Source organism: Micropterus dolomieu, linkage group LG11, assembly GCF_021292245.1.
Source record: "Micropterus dolomieu isolate WLL.071019.BEF.003 ecotype Adirondacks linkage group LG11, ASM2129224v1, whole genome shotgun sequence".
In the NCBI taxonomy this organism is placed as follows: Eukaryota; Metazoa; Chordata; class Actinopteri; order Centrarchiformes; family Centrarchidae; genus Micropterus; species Micropterus dolomieu.
In genome coordinates, this window is record NC_060160.1 from 27,302,810 (window position 1) to 27,328,608 (window position 25,799).

At 40.6% G+C, this 25,799-nt stretch overlaps 1 protein-coding gene across 2 annotated transcripts in view; it reads left to right on the forward strand.

The window, feature by feature from the left end:
- Window positions 1–25,799, forward strand: part of ccdc85ca (coiled-coil domain containing 85C, a) — a 480,744-nt gene that overhangs the window by 215,545 nt on the left and 239,400 nt on the right. The window lies entirely within an intron of this gene.

A 25,799-nucleotide genomic window follows, 5' to 3' on the forward strand; every position in this document is an offset into this window, starting at 1 on the left:
GAAACAAAAATATTTCTGTTCATGTGTAATTTGTTCATTATCACGCCTTTCTTTTTCTCCCTCAGCCACGAGCCAGCTCCCTTAAAGGTGCCGGCTCATGGAGCCGGCTGACAGATCACTAATTAAGACTAACTACTTCATTCTTAAGTTGAGGACGTACCACGACACATAGCCAGCCAGCAGTGATAATGTGGATAGGATGCTCTTTTCATAGAGATATAAAGAATAAGGTCTAGACCTATGCTATGATTTGGCGCTTTGTAAATAATACTGAATTTAATTTTCCTGCGACATTAGGCTGGAATTCTGGTTCTCAAAAGTTACATTCAAACTATATCTGGTGGTCTAGGCAGAGAAAGGTGTTATATGTCAGTGGTTCCCAACCTGGGTTGGGATCCCCATACGGGGTTGTCAAATTGGAATTGGATTTGATTAGTATGACCAAATAATCTTAACAAGGTCCACTTACTGTGTTATTCTAGAGCTTTCTGTCACATCTCACAGTTTTCATCAGAAGATTGAATTTTCTCAATATCAGAACTGAGGAAAGGAAAAACCCAGTAAGGAGACCTTGTTAAGATTATTTAGTCATACTAATTGAAGGTAAGGAATTAAAATAATTAAAATTAAATATTATTATATGCAAAACATAAAAGCATGGAAGACATTCCTCCTACATATAGACTGGAGATGTTTATGCAGGTGCATTTTAATGCATCAACACTCTTAGCCTTCCCCTTGTTTCCGATTTACATCCTCCTCTCTCTTCTCTCCTCTCTCTCTTAGAGTGTGAACCTCGCTCATCCTGAGCCTCCAGTAGGTTTGGTGATGGATCAGTCATTACAGCAGGGACTGGCGACGCAAACTGAGTCAATAGAGGAAGAATTAAGTTCTCCCGTGGCCATCTGTGTGATGATGATGAGGGGAGGCTGCCACCAAATTAACCTGGGACTATATGGACAACTGCTTCAGTATGTGTACGAGTGTGTGTGTGAATATATAATATTTGCAGCGGATTGTTTACATATCAGTGTATGCTTTACAATATGTGTGTGATATGCAGTGTGTCGGTGTGTGTGTGCAGGTCAAATGACAGCGTTTTCTTGGCCCTTTGTTTCCTCTGCTGACTCACAGGCCGAACTGCCTGAAGCTCCTACCTCTGGAATGCTGCTCTTTCTCTCCCTTTCTCTTTTTTTCCTGGTAATTGGAGAAATGGTAACAAAACTCTAGACTTAATTTGCTATCGTCCCCTCTCCTTCCTCTCCCATCTAGCTCTCAAGACTACTGTTTGTTTCTTTTTCTCCCAACAACACCACGTTATTGAACCTGAATACTTTGGTACCAACTTAAAAGTATCCGTAGCACCAGGTATCGAAAACGTTGACAGCTTGATGCTGACAGCTGACACTGAAAGTCTAGTCAAATTTCTAATTGTTTTGACTTATTCTTTTAGGGATTCCTGCAAATTAATGACAGTTTATTTTAAACTGTGGCAAAGATTCTTGTATACCTGCTTGTATTTACATTTAACACTTGATGTGTGTCAAAATGTATTTTTTATTTTAGTATTGGTACAGGAACTCAGGAATTGTATTGACACTAGTATCAAAAAATTTACTTGTTAATTACTCCATTACTGTATGACATAAGTTTGTTTCCCAAGGTTTCTGTAACATAGTTAACTGTCCCATCTTAAGTCTTGTGCTATTCAATATATTGACTGACTTCCCTACACTCATTGGCACCTGCTGAAGACATGCATGTTTCAAAACAACTTACAAAGTAAATATTATATATTTATATATATACATATACATAAGACATAGACAGTAATTTCCTAAAACAGTTGGTACTATGATTTTTACAATCAGGAGGAATTAGTGCTGTTACTGGGGACTATTTTCAGCTGCGGATGAATCCCCATATGGTGCACTAGTGAATATTTGGGGCAGCAGGACCAGCACATTCTCATCTCAGTGCGTCATAACTGACGCTTTCAGACAGCGTGACAAAGCGTATTTTACGCTAAAGGTACCCTTCAGCGTCCGTATGACACGCCACCTTTTGCTACGTTGCAGCAACACAAAGGAGGCTACCCTAAGTTGACCAGATTTCTGAAATGAAAAGTGGAGACATTTTTGGTTTGGTGGTCAGTATGTGATGTTATGTTATTATATATGTTATAAAAAAAAGGGGACAATTTCTGTTTTATAATCTGTGAAATATACCTCAAGTCATTTTGAGCAATAATCTACCTTTCAGTCAATAAGTAGAAGCTGCAATCACTTTCTGGAAGTGAATTACTGCATGATTTGGGTTGTATTGGCCATTTAAAGGTATTTCAACAGGTAAAAAGGTCTGGATTGATTGGGACACAGCAAGTTAAATAATGTAGAGTCATGAGGATAATTGCAAAAGAGATTATGTCTTTATTTTATATATAACTCAGCAGTAAGTCATGTTAATTATAGGCTACAGTCTGTTTTCCAAACAAGGATATAAGACATATACCTACCAAACACATAATCCATCGGCAACAACAGGCTTCTATTATTGCCTATAATCAGTAATTGTCAGGCCTGATTACGCTATGAACTGCAAACACTTATTTGGCCACAATTGTGATTATTCCGTTAAAAGAAACGTTAAAGTATCACAGACACAAACCTTTGCTATTACTACAGACATAAAGTGATGTTTGCACATTATGTCTGATCCAGATAAAAACAGCTGTAGACGTAAAGAGACTGCTGTGATACAGCTTTAACACAGTGCGCGCGCTCCCGCAGATGATCAGTTTTCGTCGAACTATCACTTTTCAGAACGACACCTGTATGCTCTGCTGTCGTCTTTCTGGCCACGTGAAATCTGATTTCAGGTCTGTTAACACCTTAAACGGTCTATGATTAACACACAGTTAAAAACAATATATTGAATAGCACCAGGAAAACGGGGATGTCTGGTCACCCTAGGCTAACCCTACCTGCTAGCACACTGGCCGTGAGGCTGATGTGTGCAGCTGTAGGGTTAGCCGGTCGACATGCATCAGGTCAGTGACTTAGGTTTAGGCACTAACATTTCTGGTTATGGTAAGGGTAGGGGGCTTCGGGGGGCTGTCAACACCTTTAACACAAATGTAGCTAGCTAGCACTTCTGGTCTTTAGCGTCAAATAACTACGCTTGTCACTACGTTTGTCACAGTGTTGGTACTGGACGCCCTGAGATGAGAATGGGTGTTCGTGGTGATGAAGTAACAAGTCACCCAGTGCAGGAGTGCGGCTCACTGATGTGTTTTTAATAGTTTTTGGACAACACTGGAGCTCTACAAAGTACTTGTTAGTAGATGCATTCATTAGTGGTTTTGATCTTTTCACGGAATATCACCACAGTTAGCCTCTAAGATCTCGTCTCTTCTTCCAAAACACCATGAGGTGTTGCTGTAGAAGAGTCAAACTGTTCGCTTGCTAACCATCCAGCAGGCTCATTCAGAAACTCACCAGTGCTAAATGTTAGCAAGCCACTACCGCCTAGTTTCTATGAGATCCCATTTTGTAAGTTAGATTTAGATAGATATATCAGACTAATAGCTCACTACAAGCTATTGCTATCTTGTTGGCACATAGTGCCAATAGAAATGCATTATAACAGCTGTTCAGTCATATGAAAGCTAATAGAATTCCAGTGATTTTTGGGGGTTATTCGCCTACATTATGATCAGTTCTACTCTTGTCAGTTTTCCATCATTAGAATGTGGTCCAAAGATAACTGCAGTATGAAGTTTCATTCAGAATGAAATCAGTGATGTGAAGTTTATGTAGAAGGTTAGAAAAGGTTAAGGTTAGGTACAAGGTTGGATTACCATAGACCTTATCTGTTGGTGGCCCATTCGTCTCAGTAGTGTGTCCGGATACTTTTTGTCATCCTTCCTTTCACCTCCTTTCTTCATTCTTTTAATCCACTGAAGACCCTCCTCACTTTCTCCCCTTTCATCAGCGCTGTAATTACTCTTCCTCCTCCTTCTTCTGCCTCTCCTGTCTCGTCCACAAAAACCTTGATGTACCCACCTCAACCTGTCTCTCTCTCTCCCTCCCCTCTTCCTGGAGAGGCTGCTAGGACACACGCCTGGACATCCTGGCTTTGAAAGGCGAGCCTGCAGACACAACCAAAGGTCTGAACGTTGCTGTGACGTGATGGCTTTTTTTTCTTTATCTTTATTTTCATTTAAATGTTGCTCTGAGCTAAGAGGAGGCCTTCATACCAACTTTCTGATTTAATTATCATTCTTCAGCTCTATCATAAACCACCTCATTGTCCTCCACAGTGAACTACAGGACGTTTTTCCTTTAACCTTAACAGGTTAGCTGTAAAGTAGTTGACAAACAGACGATAAATGCTCCAAGCATCCATGTCGAACTTTACAGCAGATAAACGCAGACTCTGTGCCTACGTCATCTGTCGCTTTATGTCCACCGCTCTTCCACGGCTGTGCCTATATTGAAATAGCTCTCCCTAACGGTCTGTAAAATCACACACAGAGTCAATGGGTGCTTATTCACCATGTGCACCCTGAATTACAGTTTGATATTACAGCCCAGGCTGCAGTTGTGCTGTATTGATAGGCCCATACATCAAACCTCCTCCAGACAATCGCAGATGGCTAATTGGGACTTTTTACGGCCTCCCAGTTAATGCAGGGATTTTGATATAAATTAACCACACAAGGCAGCGTCCCCTTTCATGAAGCTTTACTTGGACAGGGCCTCATCTGATGAATACCTCCTTTTATTGGCGCAAAGACCTCCAAGGCTTCAGTGAGATGGAATATTGTTTTTAATACGTACCTGTCTGTGGTAATTAATTACGGCTTGCTGTATCGCCTCCAGTCAAACTTGGAAGAAAAATCTCTGCCTTCATCTCTCAGTTCTCTGCTTGTCTCTCTTTCTTCTTCCCCTCCTCTTGTTTTTGATTCTCCTGTTTTCCCTCCCTGTCCCTGTCTCCCAGTCTCTGCCCCTCCCTCCATCCAGAGTCGGAAGACGGTTTTAATTGCCATGTGGAAGCCAACAAATGAGCAAGGCCTTATACGTGTGTGCGCGCACACACACACACTCCCAACTATACAGATTAATAAAGGGTTTGACAGTTTAGAGGGTTAACAACAAGCTGCATAGTAAGCCGACTGTGAACACAAGTACACCTGTTTAACTGCTTGTTGATGCAAATATCAGCCAATCACTTGGCAGCAACATTTAGGCATGTTGCCATGGTCAAGACGATCAAACCAACCATCAGAATGAGGAAGAAAGCGGATTTAAGTGACTTTAAACGGGGCACGGTTTGAGTACTTTAGAAACTGCTGGGATTGTCACACACACCTGAAACTTGTTGCTGACCATGTCCGTGCTTTTGTGTAATCCACGCCACCAAGAATTAAGGCATTTCTGAAGGCAAAAGGGGGTCCAACTCGGTACTAGCTAGGTGTACCTAATGAAGGGGCCAATGACTGAAGTTACGCAGCTGTGGTGTGAGATGGCGGCTGGATCCAACAGAGAATGGACTCAAAAACAAACAAGTAGTTGAACATAAAAGGCTTTACTGGCAGGCAAGGTTTGTTACACAAGAAGTCAGTCTACACAGCTAAACTATCCCAAAAACAAGGGGAAAAAAGGTAGTGGAGGTACACGGAAAAAGGTCCTAAACTATCATTTAGGGAAACACTGAAACAGACAGCTAGTACGCTTACTATGAGGAGTCAAGGCGAACTGGCACAGACAGAGGGGAACAGACAGACTAAGTAACCCTGCATACATGGTTTTCACTAGACAACTATGATAAGTAGAGAGTCAAATTCTGGGCTGTCTCCAAGATCACATCATATCATTTCTTTTTACTGGCTCAAGTTCAGTTTTATTGTCTGTAAAATGTAGACTTATGCTATTATAAGTTATCAAAGACCAAACCAATGAACTTGCAAATACACAATGCAACCGCAACCCTTACTATGTCCTGGTGACTGAGAGACTTGAGAGACCTTCCATCTTTTATATGAATTAAATTCCAAGCTCCAGCAACTGACAACTCAGAGATGCAATGACGCTTTCTCTCCATGGTCCATTTTTCTACCAACCAGCATTTTAGTTCCTGCTGTTGGGAAAATATACATCCTGGTAACTCTACATGGAGCCATTACATCAGCTTGGGATGAATGTTTTTTTGTCAAAAATGTTCTGTAGTAGGGGTGGGGAAACTTTCAGCAGATAATTTGATCAATTTCATGATTTTATTCAAAATCCATTGTCGATTCAGTAAATATGGGTGCTAATTTCTGGATATTTTTGATTTTGATGATGCTCATTTTTCCTGTAAAATATATGTATAATATAAAGGTTCCAGCTTGTCAAATGTGAAGATTTGCTGCATTTCTTTTTAATTATTTTAATTTATTGTTAATAATATTGAGTTTGGACAGTTGGTTGAGATTGGCGTTTTTCCTGCCCACAGGACTATCTGATTGGTTACACATCACGAGTATTAGCCTGAAGGCTCCTGTGCCACAGACAGGCAAAGAGGAACACATTTTCAGACTGGAGCAGCCCCGGTGAGTGAGCGGAGCTACGTTTCAAAGGTAAGTAGTCAGTAGATATTACATAAGCTGCAATAAAAATCACAATCCTCAATACTGAAGTTGCAAAAACACCAATATCTTGTGTTCTATTCCTAGGATGATAAGCATGCCCAATTTCCCAATAACACTGAATTTTCCCGAATAATGCTCGCAGTTACCTATAACGATCATGGAGTTAATTTATGTAGCAGTAACGTTAGCTTAGTAACGTTAACATTATATCTTTGAGTAAATTTGGTGCAAGTCCCAACTGTGACTTATTTGTAGCTAACACGTTGCATGTTACACATGTTGGGCTACACTATGCTAACTTGTTTCATGTTTGGTTTCAGGACCCAACACTGGTGAGCCGTTGGCCAATGCCTGCCTTGAGGATGAGTTACATCTGTACCTTAAGAAGCCAGTGATCGACAGGTAAGGGGGATCCACTCCAGTGGTGGAGACTTGTCACGCAAGCAAGGAAGTGTCCTTGCCTCTGTTACTACTTTCTGGAGTCAGCTTGGCGGACTCGTTCCACACATGCACAGTAGATCAGTTGGTGTACTGGTAGCGTAGTGAACTTGTCCATGCAGTTACTAAAATTGAGAGGCACGCGGATGTCTGGACAGAGCCTATGTGTATGCCCTCTGTTTTTTTCGTCACATGGACCCTGGCATGCTTGCGGACACGGAAAGTATAACACTTGCTTTAGCTTCAGCTGTAATGCAGCTATTTAAGCAGAACAGCTACTTAAAGTGTTAAGTTCACCGTCACAGAAGAGAAATAAAAAGTCCCTGTTCATGTTTTTCACAACATCCTCCTGCATTCTTCACAGCAGAGTTGTGTTCAACTTACCAACAGAAACACTGAGCTAGCTGGATAACCATAGTAACAATGGACAGCGAAGGTCAATCAAAAAAATGCAATACAATTATTGTCCTACAGTATGCCCACCAGTGTGCAGAGTCGATGTAAAACAAAACGTTCACATTTTGTGTGGTGGTGATGAGAGTATGGGTCCATTTCAGCAACCCGTCAGTGGTGGCTGACGTCATTGATTTTATTTGCCAGCGTAGTTTTTTACTCACATTCGACATAACTCACATAACGGAGTGCTAATCTTGGACCCGGTCGTAGAGCTAACATTAGCAGTGACTGAGTCAACATTGCCAGCAGCGAAAAGAAAAGTGAATCTCTACTTCGACAAAAAAAAAAGATTTTTAAAAAGTCTGATAAGATAAGAATCGTGATTCTTACTTCAATCAAAATGTTCCCCCACCCCTATCATTTCGCACTGCTTTAGAGTGCTAGGCTGCGTTCATTTACTCACTACAAAGGCGAGCCCACACAGACTCCCAGTGGGGACATGTTATTCTCAAGTTTTGCTTTCTTGTGATCATCAAGGATTTTGCAATCACACTATACCAATATTGTTTTCTTGACATCATAAAATAATAATTTCATTAAAATAAAACACAGTCCCAAGAAAATAAAGCAGGATTTTAAAGTCATAGTAATGGCATTTCAATCTGCAGTGACATTTGACGTGATGTGTTTATCAGGCAGAAAGTGTTTAAAACAAGACGCTGTTCAGTTGCATCATGGGAAATATAGCATTCAGTATTTTTGGAGATTGACCCACATAATGGACTAAAAGTCAGGATATCTCAGCCTCTGCTTCTTTGATTTTTCAAATCTGTCTCTTGAAAGTCCTCCAGCTTTGTTGAAGGGCAATATTAGTTTGCTAGAGAGCCCCTTTGAACAAAATATAATTTAGGGACATGCAGCATGTAGATCATACAGTATACCACTGGGGAATGTAATAATGCACAACACATCTTGAGAGCTTGATATTGCTCTTTCAATTTTGCAATTCATTTCTTTACCATATCCAGCTGACACACAATGAATATGTGGCCTTCAGGGACACATTGGGGTTGCAGTGTTTTACTTGCTGACCCTGGCAGATCTTCTTTAATTCTGACTACAGTGTGTGTGCAGTGAGCACTTGTCTCTGACATAACCATATGTTTTCATCACCTGAATGTGATGTCCAGATACAGATCACAGTTTGACATCCGTTGTGAATGAAGCCTTATCCTCTACATCAACAGCATCGCTCCAGCCTCCACCATTTCACAAAAATCACCTCCTGCTTTCTGAAAACAGTTTCTTTTTGTAAAGCACCTTTCTAACAGCTCAAAGCGCTTTACACCGCATCATCAACTGCTCACCAGACACAGGAATCAACTCATACACGCACACACACACACACACACACACACACACACACACACACACACACACACACACACAGTGGTGTTTCCCTTCACTTCAGTGGACTTTACATTGACTTACATACATTTTCTAAAGACTGACCCTATCCCTAACCAATTCTTGCTTGACCGTAAACCAAAATGTAATTATTTACACAATACAGACTTGCATTTTCACCTAAAAAAAGTCCAGTCTCTACAATTTCATTTTAAAATAGGAGGGGATACAAATTAAATTTTGAGTATTAAACACTTTATGTCCTGCAGTCTGGAGACCTTTTCCAACTTTTGCCTTTTCTGCATCAATTTAAGGTGGACATGTCTTTATTTATGTAATAATAATAACAAACAAAATTCAGGTGGCAGGTGGCAATTCAAACTATAATAATATTGCTAGCTCACATATCTCTATACGAATTCACCAGTTAATCTCACATCCAAAATGCACTAATGCACCAAAAACACTTGATACACATCTCCAGACCAACTTGTGTACCCAAACACTGACAACATGTGTCTGCCAACAGTACTACTGTCACTCATTATATAATGACCTCAACAGTCACTAACAGCCAGTGTTACAATTAGCGTCACTGTTTTTAGCATAAACCAAGATTCCATTACAATAAATAGAACAAAAAGGCTTTATTTGCCATTTTTGCATAGAGCAATTCCAAGTGCACATAATAATGAATCATTCCAGTAATGCAATACAGGACTATACATATTCACTATAAATTTTTGTATATAAGAGTTATAGATAAAGAAATACAACAGTGCTATTGAACCCACAAGTTCTCATCATACTTCATGCCCTCTTTTACAATCCACCTGGGATCTTTCTGCAAGTCTGATATTGCCATCTCTGGCAATCTTCTGCAGATATGTCCAGACATCCAGCATTCATTGGGTCCAAGAGGGACATCTGATCATGTGGCTGATGGTCACAAACTTTCCACCCCCATGGGGAAAATAATTCCTATATGGAGTTGAGGAATGGAGAGTAAGGTCGAAAGAAAAGTGACACCATCCTGGGATGGACTGTAAACCACTCTGTGACCGAAAGAGATGGTGACACGCCACAGCGTCCCATACAATTACAAAATGTTCTGGATTCTACCACATCTGCCCCCTCCCCTCACCTCACACAAGTCATTCATAGATGTCATTTATTCCTTTTTTATTTTGTTTGAATTATGTTAAAGAGGTCATACTATGCTACTATAAATATTTTTTGTGCATGTAATAGGTTTTGTGAAAAAGCCCAAAAGTCCAGTCCAAAGGGAGTTACCATCCCACAGAAACACTGCACTGAACTGCCTGAAAACAGCTCGTTAATAGTCCAGCCTTTTTTCTGTTACCATGTTATGTTACATGGTAACGCGTCATAATGCTCGCCTAGCGGCTAGTCAGGCACACCCTCAAAAACACCAGTGGAAAAACACTCTGAGCCTCTCCTCTCTCTTCCAAACACTAGCTACGCTTCAGGTAGTTAATGGACATAAAGTTGTTACTGTGATGTAGGGACAGAGCTCAGTTAAAACTTTATGGATGAAAGATACTTTTGTTACAGATTAATTATTATAATTAACTCACCACTCTGAAACTCATGCTGCAGTCCATGTTTCTAAGCTGGTAAGAGGAACATATACAGCTGAACTGAAGCCATGTTTAGCGGCTTTTCAGGACCCGCCCTACTCTGCTTCTGATTGGCTAGAAATATAAATGTGCAACGCATTCTCATACCAGTGCGTCAGTACCGACACTTTCAGACAGCGTGACGAAGCGCAATTATTTGACGTTAAAGGTACCCTTCAGTGTCTGTATGAAGTGCCACAGTTTGCTATGTCGCAGCAACACAAAGGAGGCTTACCTGACCCGCTAGCACATTGGCCGTGAGGCCGATTTACACAGCTGTAGGTAAATTCGCTGACTTAGGTTTAGGCACTAATATTTCTAATGGCTATGGGAAAGGTAAGGGACTTAGCTAACTAACGCTAGCTAGCGCACTTCCAGTCTGTACAAGACACACTCCAGAGTGTCTCATACAGACGCTGAAGGGTACCTTTAGCGTCAAATAACTACGCTGTCACTTTTTCTGAAAGTGTTGGTATTGGACACCCTGAGATGAGAATGGTCTGAAATGTGACCTAGCAAATTTAATCCTTAAAAGGACATTTGTCCTCTGGAAATTTGACACATCCTAAAAAACAAGTTAGACAGCCACAGTCCAGGACCTTGCATTCAGTAGGCCTGTCAGTTCAGAGGTGTCCCTCAATAGCAGTGTGTCACCAAAACATCCACATATGTATACAAGGGTAGGAGGAGTAGGAGAAAGAGGCCCACATAGCCTGAGAGATGCAGAAGGTGCAGCAACAGCGTCGAATCAAGAAACACAGTGTGGAATATGGCAACATGAAAACAGAACAAGTGAAGTTATTGTAAGTTGTAAATTACCACTCACACTGGCTCACACTTTCCTCCTGCTTCCAGCCCCTGAGCTACACAAGGCTAAACATGTCACATTCCTATCTCTGTACGGGAAACAGAGATGAAAAACATTTTTATTGATATTTCCATCTGATTGGAAACACAAGTACTTTCCAGAATGTGGGACCTGTCCTTCAAATGTACATCATTTGCATACTGTAAGCACAAGAACTGAAGTAATTCAAGTATTGCAGTATCACTCTCAAGCATCCAGCAACAACATCGGATGTAAGAGAAGATATTTATTCATTATAATTTGATGTAGTCTAACTACTCCACAATGCTGGTGTATCTTAAATATTTTAATGAGAAGCGTGATGAGACACATGGGCAGGCTTGCCATGGTGGGTTAACTTAGTAGGGGACCCAGAAATGGGCCTCTGTTAACTCCATTAATTGACAACTACTTTTAAGAATTATTTGATATTTTTGTGCTTAATCACAAACTACAGTAATCTGCTCACTATGCTTTTCCCATCAGACACAGAAGCACACACCTACACCTGTCTGTCTCTCTCTGTCTGCTCTGACTTTATTTGTCAGCAGTTTTATTTAAAAGAACTCACGTTTGGTTTTTCACCCGCGTTTCCGTTTTCACAGCATATGAGCCGCGTGTGGAGGAGGCTTGTTGTTAATTACCGATAGAGACCACCGTGGTATGAATGACATCGTCACCAACAGCTGTGTTCACTGTTCACTGTGCTTTACCTGCTCCGTGCTTTACGTGTGTTTCTCTGCAGATGTGGTGAGCGTTGCATCTTCTTCACTCTCGTGAATAACTTCCACACACCTAAGACGTGTTTTAGCCTTTGTGTGTGGCTGTGACATGAGGTTACTGTCTGTGCACACATGTGAAACACAGCGCAGTGTGTTTGTAACGTTCAATGTGACCGGCAGAAAATTGGATATTTGACACTGCTCGGCCCCGGTCACTGGTCGGAGGCGAGTAAACGAAAATAAATGGCCTATTTCAGTTCACGGCTGATCAACCTGTGCATCTCTAGCTGTAGAAGATGATCTCCAGTCCAATAAGCTGTCAAACAAGCTACCAAATAAGCTAGGTAATGTTATAATAAGAGTGGGCTCATGGAAAAATAATCGGTTATCATAACTTTTTGTCATGATTAATTTATTAATGACTCAGCATCATCTGTATTAAAGACAAAATAATCAGTTCATCCAATGTTTAAGGTGCATAAAACAACATTACTGGAGCTCCACAACTACTGACGGATTCAACTGGTTTTCTGCCACCGGACTCAATCAGGCAGTGGACCAAACCACTGTGAGGCAAGAGAGGGGGGACTCAAAATGTCTGTTCTAAACTTAAAAAGTACTTTAATTGCCCTGTTTGCATTTGTATTGTTTTACTATTTACACAGTTATTCTAAGTATATATCATTATATTATTTGATTGGTTTTTAAGGGGGGGACATGTCCCCCTCGGGATTTCCGCCTATGGTCTCTATTCAAGTGTCACATTGTATTTTAGATGATAAACCTGCATCCATTATCTGCTAAGTAACCTTGGTAACAACAGCTGTGAATACAATTTTGAGGAGAGGAAAAAAGTCCAGTGCGACGCTTCGAAAGTTGAATGTAGTGAAATGCAGTAAATACATCTAGTCACATTTTGGAAATACAAGTCAAATCCCAGTACTTCAGAGGTGCAATTAAGTAAATGTACTTTCTTCCACCTGGCTGCGAGACAGAAGAAGAGAGAGAAGCAAATAGATCACTGCAGAGATTCTGGCTTGTTGAGTCCATAATTGTTGGCTAAGTGTCAGTATTTAGATTGAGTTTAACTGACACTGTGTCATGCTCATTGATGCCAATGTGGGTCACAGCCTGTGAGAGACACTTTGCATTATGGGATGCAAAGTGCCGGGGTGTCCATGCCAACGTTTTATTGACGATCCCACAACAACTAAATCTTAATGACATCTTTTTATGTGTTTCCCAATCTCTAACAGGATTATGAGTCATGCTGCAACACGATGACTTGCCACTCAACATGCAATAGATGTCCTGTTTGTAAGTCATTATTGAAAAAACCCATTAATCTCACCCCAGACTTGTATTATTTGGACCAGAATAATTGAAAATATTCATATGTACCAGTGTAATTTTCATCCGCGTAATCTGCTGCGTTGATTACTGTGATCCCAGCCATATGCGAGGATAAGGCTACTTTTAACCGTAAAGGGATTTAACATGTTGGATTAGTGCTGAGGCAAAGATCTATGGCAAATTACAAAACATTTTCTAATATTTCTTCATTTGTGAGAAACCGAACTACAGGCATCTTTTCATGTTAATGTGACAAGCATGTGATGGAAAGTTTGTGGGTGTTAGTCGGTCAAACCAACAACAAACAAGTGTGACAGCGCACGATTTAATCCCTGATTTTAATTTGCTAGTCATTATTCAAATTACATTCCCAGAGAAGAAAAAAGGGTGGAAATGTTAAAATTCTATTTTGGGTGTATTAATAGTCATCTACATGCTTGGACAAAGCTGAAAACACTGCCTCAAATTTTTCATTTGCATACAGGTGTAAATACATACATTAAAATGTTTCTTTTCACCTTCCCATGGGTACAACTACAGCAGTGGCTCGCCTGCAAAAGGAACAACTCTCCAAGTTTATATCTTTTCTTTAAATTAAGTAAACTTGGTCCACAAGGGTCCATAAATCCAGCCCAGAGACCTGGAGCGGAGTGCCTTTTCTTCCCCTCTGGTCAGTGGATTTACCGCAGGAGTAATAACTGTCAGGCCAAATGCCTGGTAAAGTGGAGGACAGGACTGAATGGAGGGAGAGTATTTATCACGGTATTGACTTTGTGACTGCCGTGTCGTGAACTCTTTTGTCATAAACTGGAGCAGCACTGCAGATCGATCCGCGGAAAACTGCTGTCAGCTCGACTCCCAGCGAGCATTGCTTTTCCTACAGCCACTTAGAGGGCTGATAAATGCCCCCACCCTACCTGCCTGCCTGCTGCAGCAAGGAGAGCATGGCCGGGGACACTTCCACACACTCACAGGCCGTCCTCCCGCATCTACACACAGTGCACATACACACTTGAGAGAATATCAAAAACACAGTGCACACTTCTTTCACACATACTGCTAGCAGAACGAAAAAGTAAGAGTATAGCATTATGTCATTTTGAATCAGCTAACAGTTCAGGGGCCATTAAAAATCAAAGTTTGTGTTCTGGGCAAGCTGTGAAAGTGGACAAACTGAACCAAAATGGATTTTAACATGAATATGTTCAGAGCTTTAGCCAGTGCCCAATTCCTACATGTGTCGGCCAAGATAAATACAGATTTTATTGAGAAGAGGAGTAGCTCTTACTGTATTACAGGAGTGTGGGAGCTTTTTTGTGGCTGGAGATCCTTCTTTACTTTCTATACCAGAGGTATTCAATTAAAATTCAAAGAGTTCCAGTTAGAGAAAATTTGCGTTATCATCCAGTAGCCTACCATAACGTATAGCCTAGTTGTATCAGCATATGTTTTTAGTCAACAACTGACTGTCAAATCCATAGACTGTATATAAAGGTCAAATCAGACACTATTTCAACATAAAACATAAAACTGAAGGGATAATAAATAATAACTGCTCTAATAACGAATTCTAAATTTAAGTAATCTAATGGCTGCATTTAAAAAAAGTTTTTGTAAATGTCCATCTTAAAATAAAATATAATAATAATATATATAATAATAATATAAAATTATTTTTATTTGTTGCTCAACTTCAGGATTGGAGGATTGGAGATACATGAGATATTCTTTTGAACTTCCCGCATGAAGAATGTACATGCGAGAATCTGTACATTCTTGGTTAAAAGCCATGTGAAATCTCTTTTCACTGTCGTCTCCTCTCTTCCTCTGTGTGCCTTATCTCACTTGCGGACTTGACTCGCAATGCTCAGGGCCGTTAACGGCTCTGGCAATGCTTATCGGAATGCACAGATTTGATTGGCTGAGCAGCATCACATGAGACGATTAGAGCACATGCAAGTACTAAGATCCAACACATTCTCACTCCCGACTCGTAACTCCCATTGCCCTTTCAAAGACCATGGGTACCCCTTTTGCATCATTTATTGATGTTTAGGGCTCCGCAGTCAAGTTAGCAACGCTTAGCAACAACAAATATACAACGTCCGGTTAGACTTCCAAAATAAAACGCTAGCATTTTGAAACATTGCATTTTGAAACAGCGCGTTATTAAAGTCGAACAATAAATACGCTACGTACGGTAAAGTGGTAACAACAACAAATATGCAACGTCTGGTTAGACCTTTAAAATAAAACGCTAGAGTTACGAAAGATCGCCATTTTGAGAAAGCACATTATTGAAGTTGTGAAATGTTGCTATTTGGTTAGGTTTAAGCAATACAACTACTTGGTTATGGTTAGGAAAAGATTAGAAGTTAACTAACATCACTTTCGTCAATTTACGTAACTCGCGTAACTTAAATAAAAATCTTAATGTTGACTTTTTGTGTCACACGGGACACGAACCCCGGTCTCCTGGTTCAAAGTTGGGGGTTCTGGACCTCCATCCATCCCAACCACCAGCTTGCTGAGCCTTTTCTGTTAAATATCATACACCTACCTTTACGTCAAAAACTGACACAGGGCTTCCCCCACTTCGTTGAACTATGATGCAATAGGGATCCCTGTGCGTTACAAAGTGACGCCGATGGGTCTAGACCATGTGACTATATGTGACGAGTCAGGGAGTGAGAACCGTTGAGAACATGGAGACAGCTCTCACTTTAGTTATAAAGTAGTAACCTTTTATTGAGATGAAGTGTGTCCAGGTTGATAAGCAGATGATTATAATAAATTAATGTTTTTTTTCTTCTTTCTGCAGATTGCCATCTTGACATCAGGATAAAGTAATGAAAAGGACGGCTTCGCTATTTACTGAATATTACTGACTGTTTCAAAATACAGTACAGCTGTTTCATACGTGTTTCAAATGACTGTACAAATTAAATGACTGTGCTGTATGTAATTCAAATACACTATAGAGTACAGAACTGAATATAAAATATAGCTTAGTCCAAATTTCAATTAGGCTATAGCCTAATTACGTCAGCAGTGTAAATAGGCTACTGAGCCACAGCTCGGCACTGGTTTCAGTGCATTTCTACATTTTTAACAGCACAAAAATAAATCAAGAAAAAATAATTAAATTAAAAAATAATAATAAATCTATCACTATTCTTAATATGAGCACTTGCTTACTTTAAACAAAGTTTTACAGGTTCAGTGTGTAAGTAAAGTGGCATCTAGTGGTGAGGGTTGTGAATTGCAACCAGTGACTCACGGTGCTTTCACACGCTCGTCAGATGGTCCCATCGTTCTCCCGACTTCAGTGTGTTCATGTGCTCTTAAGTCGGAATGTGGAATCTACAAAGATGTGTTAGATTAGTATTATCAGAGCATATAAACAACACACAGACATCTAGTTCACTCTACATGGACAGCAAACTAACCGTTATAACCATATTACAAATTACATGTTTGCAAAATGCAATCCGTGATTTTTCACAAATCAGCGTTCTGTATACTTCTTTATGTCTCGTGAATACTTTAATTGTCTTTTTGCAATAAAGATTTAAGTAGGAAAAAAGATTATGATTATTCCGACACCACATGAATGCACCAGTCACCCCTCCCTTCCCAAGCACGCAAGAGAAGCTAGGCTGGCTGACACACCTGTCAGCTCTTGTGCTATATAATACGTGTGGTGTCCAAATTTCTCTTTTTCTTACTTCTAATAAACCAGACAACTACAACTACTAACGTTACTTGTTGTTGTTGGTGTTGTTGTTGTTGTTCTTCTTCTTCTTCCTTGTACGTATTCAACATAGTGACGAAACGCGCTTTGTACAGCATTTTGTCTGCTTGGGCTACTGTAGAAACATGGCGGTGCAACATACCGACCTCCATGTAAGAGACTCATTCTAAGGAAATAAAAACATAACGGTTCATTATGTAAGGTCTTTATACACCAATGAAAACATAGTTATGGATCTTATATTGCGTATCTGTCAATAGATCCTCAATAGAAATATTACACAGTGAACCTTTAAACAGTATTTGTAGGAAGGATTCTGTCCCCAGCTTTTCGATCCATATCAGCGGTTGATCACTATAAGTACCCAATGGCTCAAAGCAGCAGCCCTGGTACCCCACACCCCTGAGCAGCCTGAGCAGTCATACCCCAGTAACTGGAACACATCTGCTGGTCCTACTTTTTTAAAATAGGAACCACCAACCGTTCTGCCAGTGATTTACCCAGACAGAAGGGACGTGTCAGGTAAGACGGTGCAACAATGTCTTGATCCCCTGGCTTTTCATTCTGTCAAAGTTGTGAAGACATTTTTCGTGATATGCTTGTGTTCTGTTTAATGGCATGTATTTTCTTAAGCTGCAACGTATTACACTTTTTACTACACTACATTTATTTATCTGAAAATATGATGATTTGTTATAAATTAAACTACTCAACAGTTTATACAAAGACATATAGTACAGTAGTTGATTTACAGAATTTTATAGTATTTTGTCGTTCGTTAAATTCATTTTTCATGAATTCACTCATCTCACTATTAAAAAATATCAAAATAGATCGATTAATGGAGAGAAGTCATTAATTGCAGTGTGATAAATGATTGTTCAACCTCAACCAACTAGTAAAATAACAGTCACAGGGGACACCTTTAATTCTGCATTGAGTACTTTTATTTTTGTTACTTTAAGTACATTTTACTGATTATACTTACATACTTTTACTTAGGTAATATTTTCAATGCAGTACTTTTACTTGTAAGAGAGAATTTTTTACAGTGGGGTATTAGCACTTTTACTTGACTCATCACATATGGACGCATGGTCAAGAGCCATTGTCGTCATAGTTAAACGCATTGGGGGAAGCCCTGTGGCGTCGGTTTTTGACGTAGGTATATATAAAGATATATAAATTTAACAGGAAAGACTGAGTAAGCAGGTGGTTGGGGTGGATAGAGGGCCAGAACACAGACTTTGAACCAGAAGACCCGTGTTCGTGTCCCATGTGAAACAAAAAGTCAACATTAAATATTTTTAAATTGTGTAAGTTACACAAATGACGTTAGTTAACTTACGTCTTAACTGACGTACATAGTTATTTTAAGCCAAACCATGATCTTTTCCTATCCTTAATCAAGTAGTTTTGTTGGCTAAACCTAACCAAATTGCAACATTTCACAACTTCAATAATTTGCTTTCTCAAAATGGCGATCTTTCGTAACTCTAGCGTTTTATTTTAAAGGTCTAACCAGACGTTGCATATTTGTTGTTGCTACCACTTTACCGTACGTAGCGTATTTATTGTTGCTACCACTTTACCGTACGTAGCGTATTTATTAAGTGTTGCTAACTTGCCCGCAGAGCCCTTAACGTCTAAAAATGACGCTAAAGGGGTATCCAGGGCGTTAAAAAGCAACGCCAAACGGCCGTGACCAAGCGTCCATATGTGACGAATGATGAGAACAGTGGATTAATCCCTCCTATTTGGCAGTGAGAAGCTGACAGAGCTGGTTGTATGTAGTTTTCTCCAATTCAAAATATTCGTCATAAGACTGAAATTGTAACTCCAGGGACCAGACATAGGCAGCAAATTCTGCATAAATCCAGCCGGACATCAAAAACTGGACTATAACCTTACTTTCCTCACAGAGGGGGATGAATCACCTGCAGCAATCACTGATGGTGATAGATTTTGGTCAGAATATCAAACAACTGATGCAGTCTTAAAGTGTTTTAACTTGTCTTGCTTCCTTTCCTTTACCCTGTAGTACAGTAAAACTAGTTGGAGTGGAGTGGTATTGTCTATTTAGAAACCCAGCTAGTTGGAAAGTAGTCCAGGACTGGGGGCAGTTCCATTTCTGATGCTGAGTGACTGATCACTGTATTCTTTACTACATAACTGCATCCATCTGCATATTCATTAACACAACCTCTGTTTTCTTCTTGGATTGACACTCTTCAGTTTGATAGATGGGGAGAAAGAGCTGCATGGCTGGAGGACAATTACAGTGACAGCCTTGGGCTGAAGGTCAGTGAAGAGACCGGAACACAATAGAACAAATTTCCTCTTCTTTTCTCTGGTGTTACAATGAGAACCAATACAATGACAATAGACTCAGGTAAATCATTTGCAATACAATACTGTGGAAACACTAGGATGTTTTAGTCTGTCAAGAGGTTTTGTGAAAGAAGAGATGCACCTGAGATGCTCTAACATAAGCTGTGTAGGCCATTATCAACTTGTATCACTCTGTGCAGTGCTTTCTCTGAAACTCTGAAAACCACTGCATCTATCTAAGGGCAAGTGATTGGTTTGTAGACGGGTGTGCATATGACGTTGGCGTGTTGTCAATTCAGCATGTAGCCTTCTTTTCGTTGGACTGGTTCCAGCCACACTATTGCGTTTTAATTTTAAAATGCAGACCTTTGGCTACGTCTGTCCCTCCCGTTCAGACTAAAACAGCGAATCCGAAGACCTAAAACAGAGAAGTTTAAAAATAAATAAGTAAATAACACTTATGCAAAAAGCCCCCTGAGGCAAATTTGATATTGGGCTGTATAAATAAAACCGACCTGACTACTGTGTTTCTCCAGTATAATGGTTTAGTTGATGCACAAGTTTGCATCGACCACCATCTATGCAACACATTCTCACTCCCAACGCGTCACATATGGACGCTTGGTCAAAACCCGTTGGTTTTGCTTTTTAATGCCCTGGGTACCACTTTAGCGTTGTTCTTCGATGTTTAGGGCTCCGCAGTCTAGTTAGCAACAATAAATATGCATGAAATTACTTGTTCACGCTGTAAAATGTCACCATTTTAAAATAGGACGTTGTTAGCATTGTCAGACTTTGCAGTTTGATTAGGTTTAGAAAACTAAACTACATGGTTAGGTTTAGGCAACAAATGGACTGGGTTAGGTTTTGGTAAAGATCATTGCTTGGGTTAAAATAACTACATTACGGACGTCAGTTTACTTATGCCACTTACGTAACCTACGTTACTTAAATAAAACATTTAATGTTGACTTTTTGTTTCACATGGGAAACAAACACTGGTCTCCTGGTTGAAGGTCCAGCTTCTGGCCCTGTGTCCACCCAATAAGCTACTTACTCTGTTTTTTTCTTTTAAATATCATACCTACCTTTCCTGTTCAAAAGTGAAGCTACAGGCCTTCCAACAGTGTGTTGAATTACGACGCTATGGGGATCCCCAGTGTGTTACAAACTGACGCCAACGGGTCTTGACCATACGTCCATACAGTATGTGACGAGGTGGGAGTGAGAACGGTTTGATCTATGGCAAAAAAACTGATCCAAACCCACCAATGGAGCATGGCGTAAGTTCAGGCAGTACACTGGAGCAGCACTTGCGTCAGCTGCTTGACTATGACCTCACATGTAATATTCAAACTCACATATTACTAGGTTATGACTATTATGCATTGTTGATTAAGTAAATATTTAATAATCATGTATGTGTTTTGTGTCGATTTGTTGCTCCTGCAGAAACATCGGTGAAGCTCAGATTCTCTGCTAACAAATCATTTTGGAAGATAAACGTTGGTTTCAGAGTCAAACTCTTGTTCTGCGTTAAATTTCAACTTGCCAAGTTTGTATTCCTAAGAACCCAAGTTCTGACTGGGCATACTAGTGGGAGATGTCAGTAAAGCTTATAGTTCTATTATTGTACGGGAAAATGCTTCTGTTAACAGTGTTAATTGTTAAAGAGGCAAATGTACATTCTTATACATTTCCTTATGCTATCCACCCATCCAAATTGGCAATGTCCTCTTTTTCCTTTGCTTTTATATCGCTGTTTCCCTTTCTTTTTTCCTGTTCTTTCATTTCATAATTTTCTGTCATTTGCTCACCTCGTTTTCCTTTAGTTCCTTTTCCTTTCTTTTCCCTTTCCTCTTCTTCCTTTGCTGTAGGTCTTTGCTCCAGATGAATGGGAAATCAATAGTGTCTGTGTTGACATCCAGAAGCAGTCTAAAGCACAGCCAAGTGATGGAGGACGACAGCATGTGCGTGTGTGAGTGTGTGTGTTCCTGATGTTGACACCGAATCCTTGACCGTGACCCTCCTGCCTCCTCGTCTCCTTTCCATGGATCCTGGCTCGAGGACACGGGTCAAACCAAGGCTTCTCCCCCTGGGAGTCTGGGGCACTGGGGAGGGTCCGATGGTGAGCATAACCTTTGACCCCTCCCACAGGCAGGTCAGAGGGGTGGAGGAATGTGGGGATTAATGGAGCAGCATAGAGTGAATTGGAGGTGAAGACGGGGCCAATTCACCTGTCTGTCTTTTCATCTGAGCTACACCTCGACTCCTACCTGCACATGGAAACTAAACGAAACACAGAACGTCCTTCTCACTGCATACCAGGAGAGATTTTATAATGAAAAGTTGGAAGGAGTCCAGGCTTTTCATTGTCCCAGCCTGCCTCATCTCTTTGCAGTTAATCATATGATTGCATTGTAGACTGAATACAGCTCCTGTTCTTTGATTCTGAGGAAACACACTGGTAATATCTTCACACAGATCAGTCCTGCTCTGGTTCAGTTATATGCAACAAGTCCATGTAACAGGTAGAAAACATAAAAAAATAAATGATGGGTTTGAAATTAATTTATATAGGGATATATATAATGAAGAGATATTTCCAAATTTGTATCTTTACCTGTGCAGTTTCATCAGTTCTCACAGTCAGTGATAAAAGCAATTGTCTTGCTATTTCCATCCACCACATGCAGCATACACATGCTGCGTACACTGGAAAGGTGTTTTTTTGCACACACTGTTGATTGCCTACTTGTTTTGTCTAGTGGTTTGTATGACAGATAAATGCATTGGACTATTAGGTGACATTAGAGAATCCAGCCCACTTGTGTCAGAGCACCCTGAAATTTGCAGCACACTGTATTACATTTAACCCCAGTTTTGTCTGACAGAAACTTCAGAGGCCTTTCAAAGTGTCATGTTTAAACAAAGAAAGACCCATTCATGCAGACAGCAGCAGTCAGTGGAGCCATGTGCACAGCTCTTTTCCAGTGGCCTCAGCACAATGTGTTAATGTCAAGAAGTCTACTGTGGGGTGCAGAAATAATTAATTTCATCATCAGAACAATGCGTTTCAGATGTCTCATAAATTAGTCCAAGCACCAGAAAAGAAATTACAGTGATTTCTTTTGAAGCTTTCACGTTAGATTTGATCACTGTCATTCACTGCTATGCTCTGATGTCAACATTATGTCTCAAATTAGAAGCCAGAATGTACTTTCAAAAGGCATTTATATAATAAAATATACAAAACATTGTGTGTTTTAGGACAATAAGCATATCTGACCATCACACTGTGGGAAATTGAAGGAAACTAAATATGCTACTGTGTGAGTCCACCATATGGAAACAGTCCCAACTGTGACTCTGCTGTATTTACTGTGAATAAGGAACATTAACTGCTCAAATCAAACCTGCACCTTTTACAAAAAGAACATCACTGATATTGAGACCTGGGTCACACTCTTGCATTTCATATTGGAAGTCCACTTCCAACGTTCAATGCCAATTAGAGGGTTTGAGTACATGAATGAACAAATCTTTATACCCAAAGCTGATTTGAGGCTGAAAGTGCCATTGTCTGCTAAGCCGTCATATACAGTATGTTCCTGGTTCAAAGCTTACTGAAAGCCACAGAAACATTCATGATGTGATTCATGATGCAGATAGATGGTTGTTGAGCCACTGATCTAGTAATTGATAGGTGATAGATGGGATGGATGTGTGCCGTATCCAACTTACATGAGGGAGACCAGAGTTAATGATTGCTTTTTTAATAGGGGTTTAAAAGAGGATGGCTTGCTGATCTGATCTCCTCAGGGATGTTGTTCCAGAGAGTGGGGGTCCAAACAAAAGAGGCGCAATCCCACTTGATCCTCAGTCATAGATTGTGGAATGTCTAGCAAAGCCTTGGCTGAAGACCAGAAGATCTCACATTATTGTTTAAATGTGGCCCATAGCAGACTCCAGTGTGAACTGTCTACGGTCTGAAAGTGACCCGCATGTGCAGAAGAATAACACGATGTTACACGCAGCACGCTGTCGTGCAGAAGTAGGCTAAACAGAGCCACCGAGGTTAGCTCCGGTTAGCTCCTACTTGCTAACCTTATTGTCAAGTGTTTACAACTTTCTGTCCTTTTCATTACGGTTTCTTGCGCTGTACAACGGATCTGCCCAACAACTCAATCCGTCTCTCTCCATCTCACCCTCCCTCTCTCTTTCTTGCTCGCTCTACTGGCATCCTTCCGGATGTACATAACTCAGAAGAGAGCTTGCAGACCGGTGGATCCACATGTTTAATAATAGCTTTTGGTAAAGTTTTTTCGTTCATCACGGCTCCGCCTACAGCAGAACAGCTGCTCTAGAGTGACGTCGAAGTCGCATCAATTCCGACCTGAGTGTCCAAACTCAGGTCGCATGTAAAAAGATCCGATCAGAATCAGATTTGGACCACATATGGAAAGTGGCCCAAATCCGAACTGGAAAAGATCTAATTCCATGTAACTTGGCCTGTTCACACTGTCATAAAAAGATCAGATCTGAGTCACATATGGGCAAAAAATCTGATTTGGGTTACTTTGGCCTGCAATCTGAACGTAGCCTCTGTGTCACTCAGGTTTCAGGTTTCGGTGAGCAGGACCTCACACATACACTCATCTACAGACATTGAGTTGTTAAGTCTTAGTGACCTGGGTTACACCATGTTGTCCAAATAGGCCAAGACTGTTGGTACTAAACTGGGTCTTTTCCAAACATAGGCGCTGTGTTCAAAGTATGTCATATGACCACAGTAACAACCTAGGAAGCCCAAATGGCTTGGACCAACAGTGGCAATGTAGTTTGTAAAACAGTGTATTTATATTTTAGAGAACTGGATGCTTAACTCTGTGACTCGAACCACAGCTGATTCTTAGATCAAATGGGCCACGATCCATATCCCATAACCGAGTCAAATGTTTCAGCTACATATGAAACAGCTATCCAGAACACAGACAAGTTCCATGACACTCTGGTGGCTACATGTAAGAAGCATGTTAGCATGTCAGAGCCTTTTCAGCCGCTTTGAAATATAGAGTCTGTAAAGCTGTAGCTAGCTAGGCAAGGTCCACGTTATCAAGTGTCTTTTAGTGTTGGTGACATGCAGTAAATATAATGCACTGTGGGGACGGGTTTGGGAGACCTAGAGACAATGGCAGGCAATGTCAAAATGTCTGTATGAACCTCTGCCAGTAAATTACCTCTAGGATCTACACAGAAAAGGATATAAGGGGCCACTGTCACATATAGAACAAAAGCTGGGAGAGAGATACGCTGCTATTCATTGTGAAAGGGACCTTACTGCAGCCTGGTTCTTACTATTGAGCTACAGAAACTCCAAAGGCACCAATCGACACTACAGGGAAACGCTGAAAAAAGCTCAACTTAATGCCAGTGATGCAATGCGAGTGACAACCAGATGGGCTTGTTTTACAGTATTGTCATTCTTCACATTCAAGTATACAGCTGAACAAAATGTTGTTTCGTACAGACCATGGTGCATAAACAAAATAAGAATAGACAACAACAAATCACAACATACTACAGTAGCAACACAGGCCTGGGGTTGACGACCGTACTGTTTATTATCAGGAAGCGGCCTCTGCTGCTCTGTGTCGCCTTCCGCACACGAACACACATGTGGGCTCATATGCACCAACAGTGGCAAATGCGGAGGTAGGTAGTGGACACGTTGAAGTGACGGTGACTCCAAACCACTGCCGCAAGTGCAACAAAACCTTAAGAGTAAAAGACAACTTTGTTGATACATCCATTAACGAGTATAATGTGTAGACGGGATTAATTGATCTGTTCTGACCACGTCTCTCATCCTCTATCTTATTTAAAGCACACCGCACTAACGCAAGCTTGGCAAAGCTAGATGTACAACGAGCTAAATAAAAGCTGTCTGTAGTCTAACTGTTAAGCTTAGATTGCCATGTAGCTTCAATCTGCACATTTTTACCTGCAATGGATCACGCAGAGACACAGGGAAGGAGAACAGGAGCTAGCTGCCTGAACTGCGTCTGTGTGGTTCTATCCGCGCACAGCGATGTGACGCCCAGAGCGCGACAGTGCGGCGGCGCATCTTAGCATGTTTGATTCTATTCAGCCAAATTAATTCCTCGATATGCTTCCGATAATGAGATATGCCCAATCGGCCAATGCTTATCGTATCAATAATTATTGTGCATCCCTTTCAGATACAACCTGAAAGGTGGAGCTGGGGTGGCGGTGG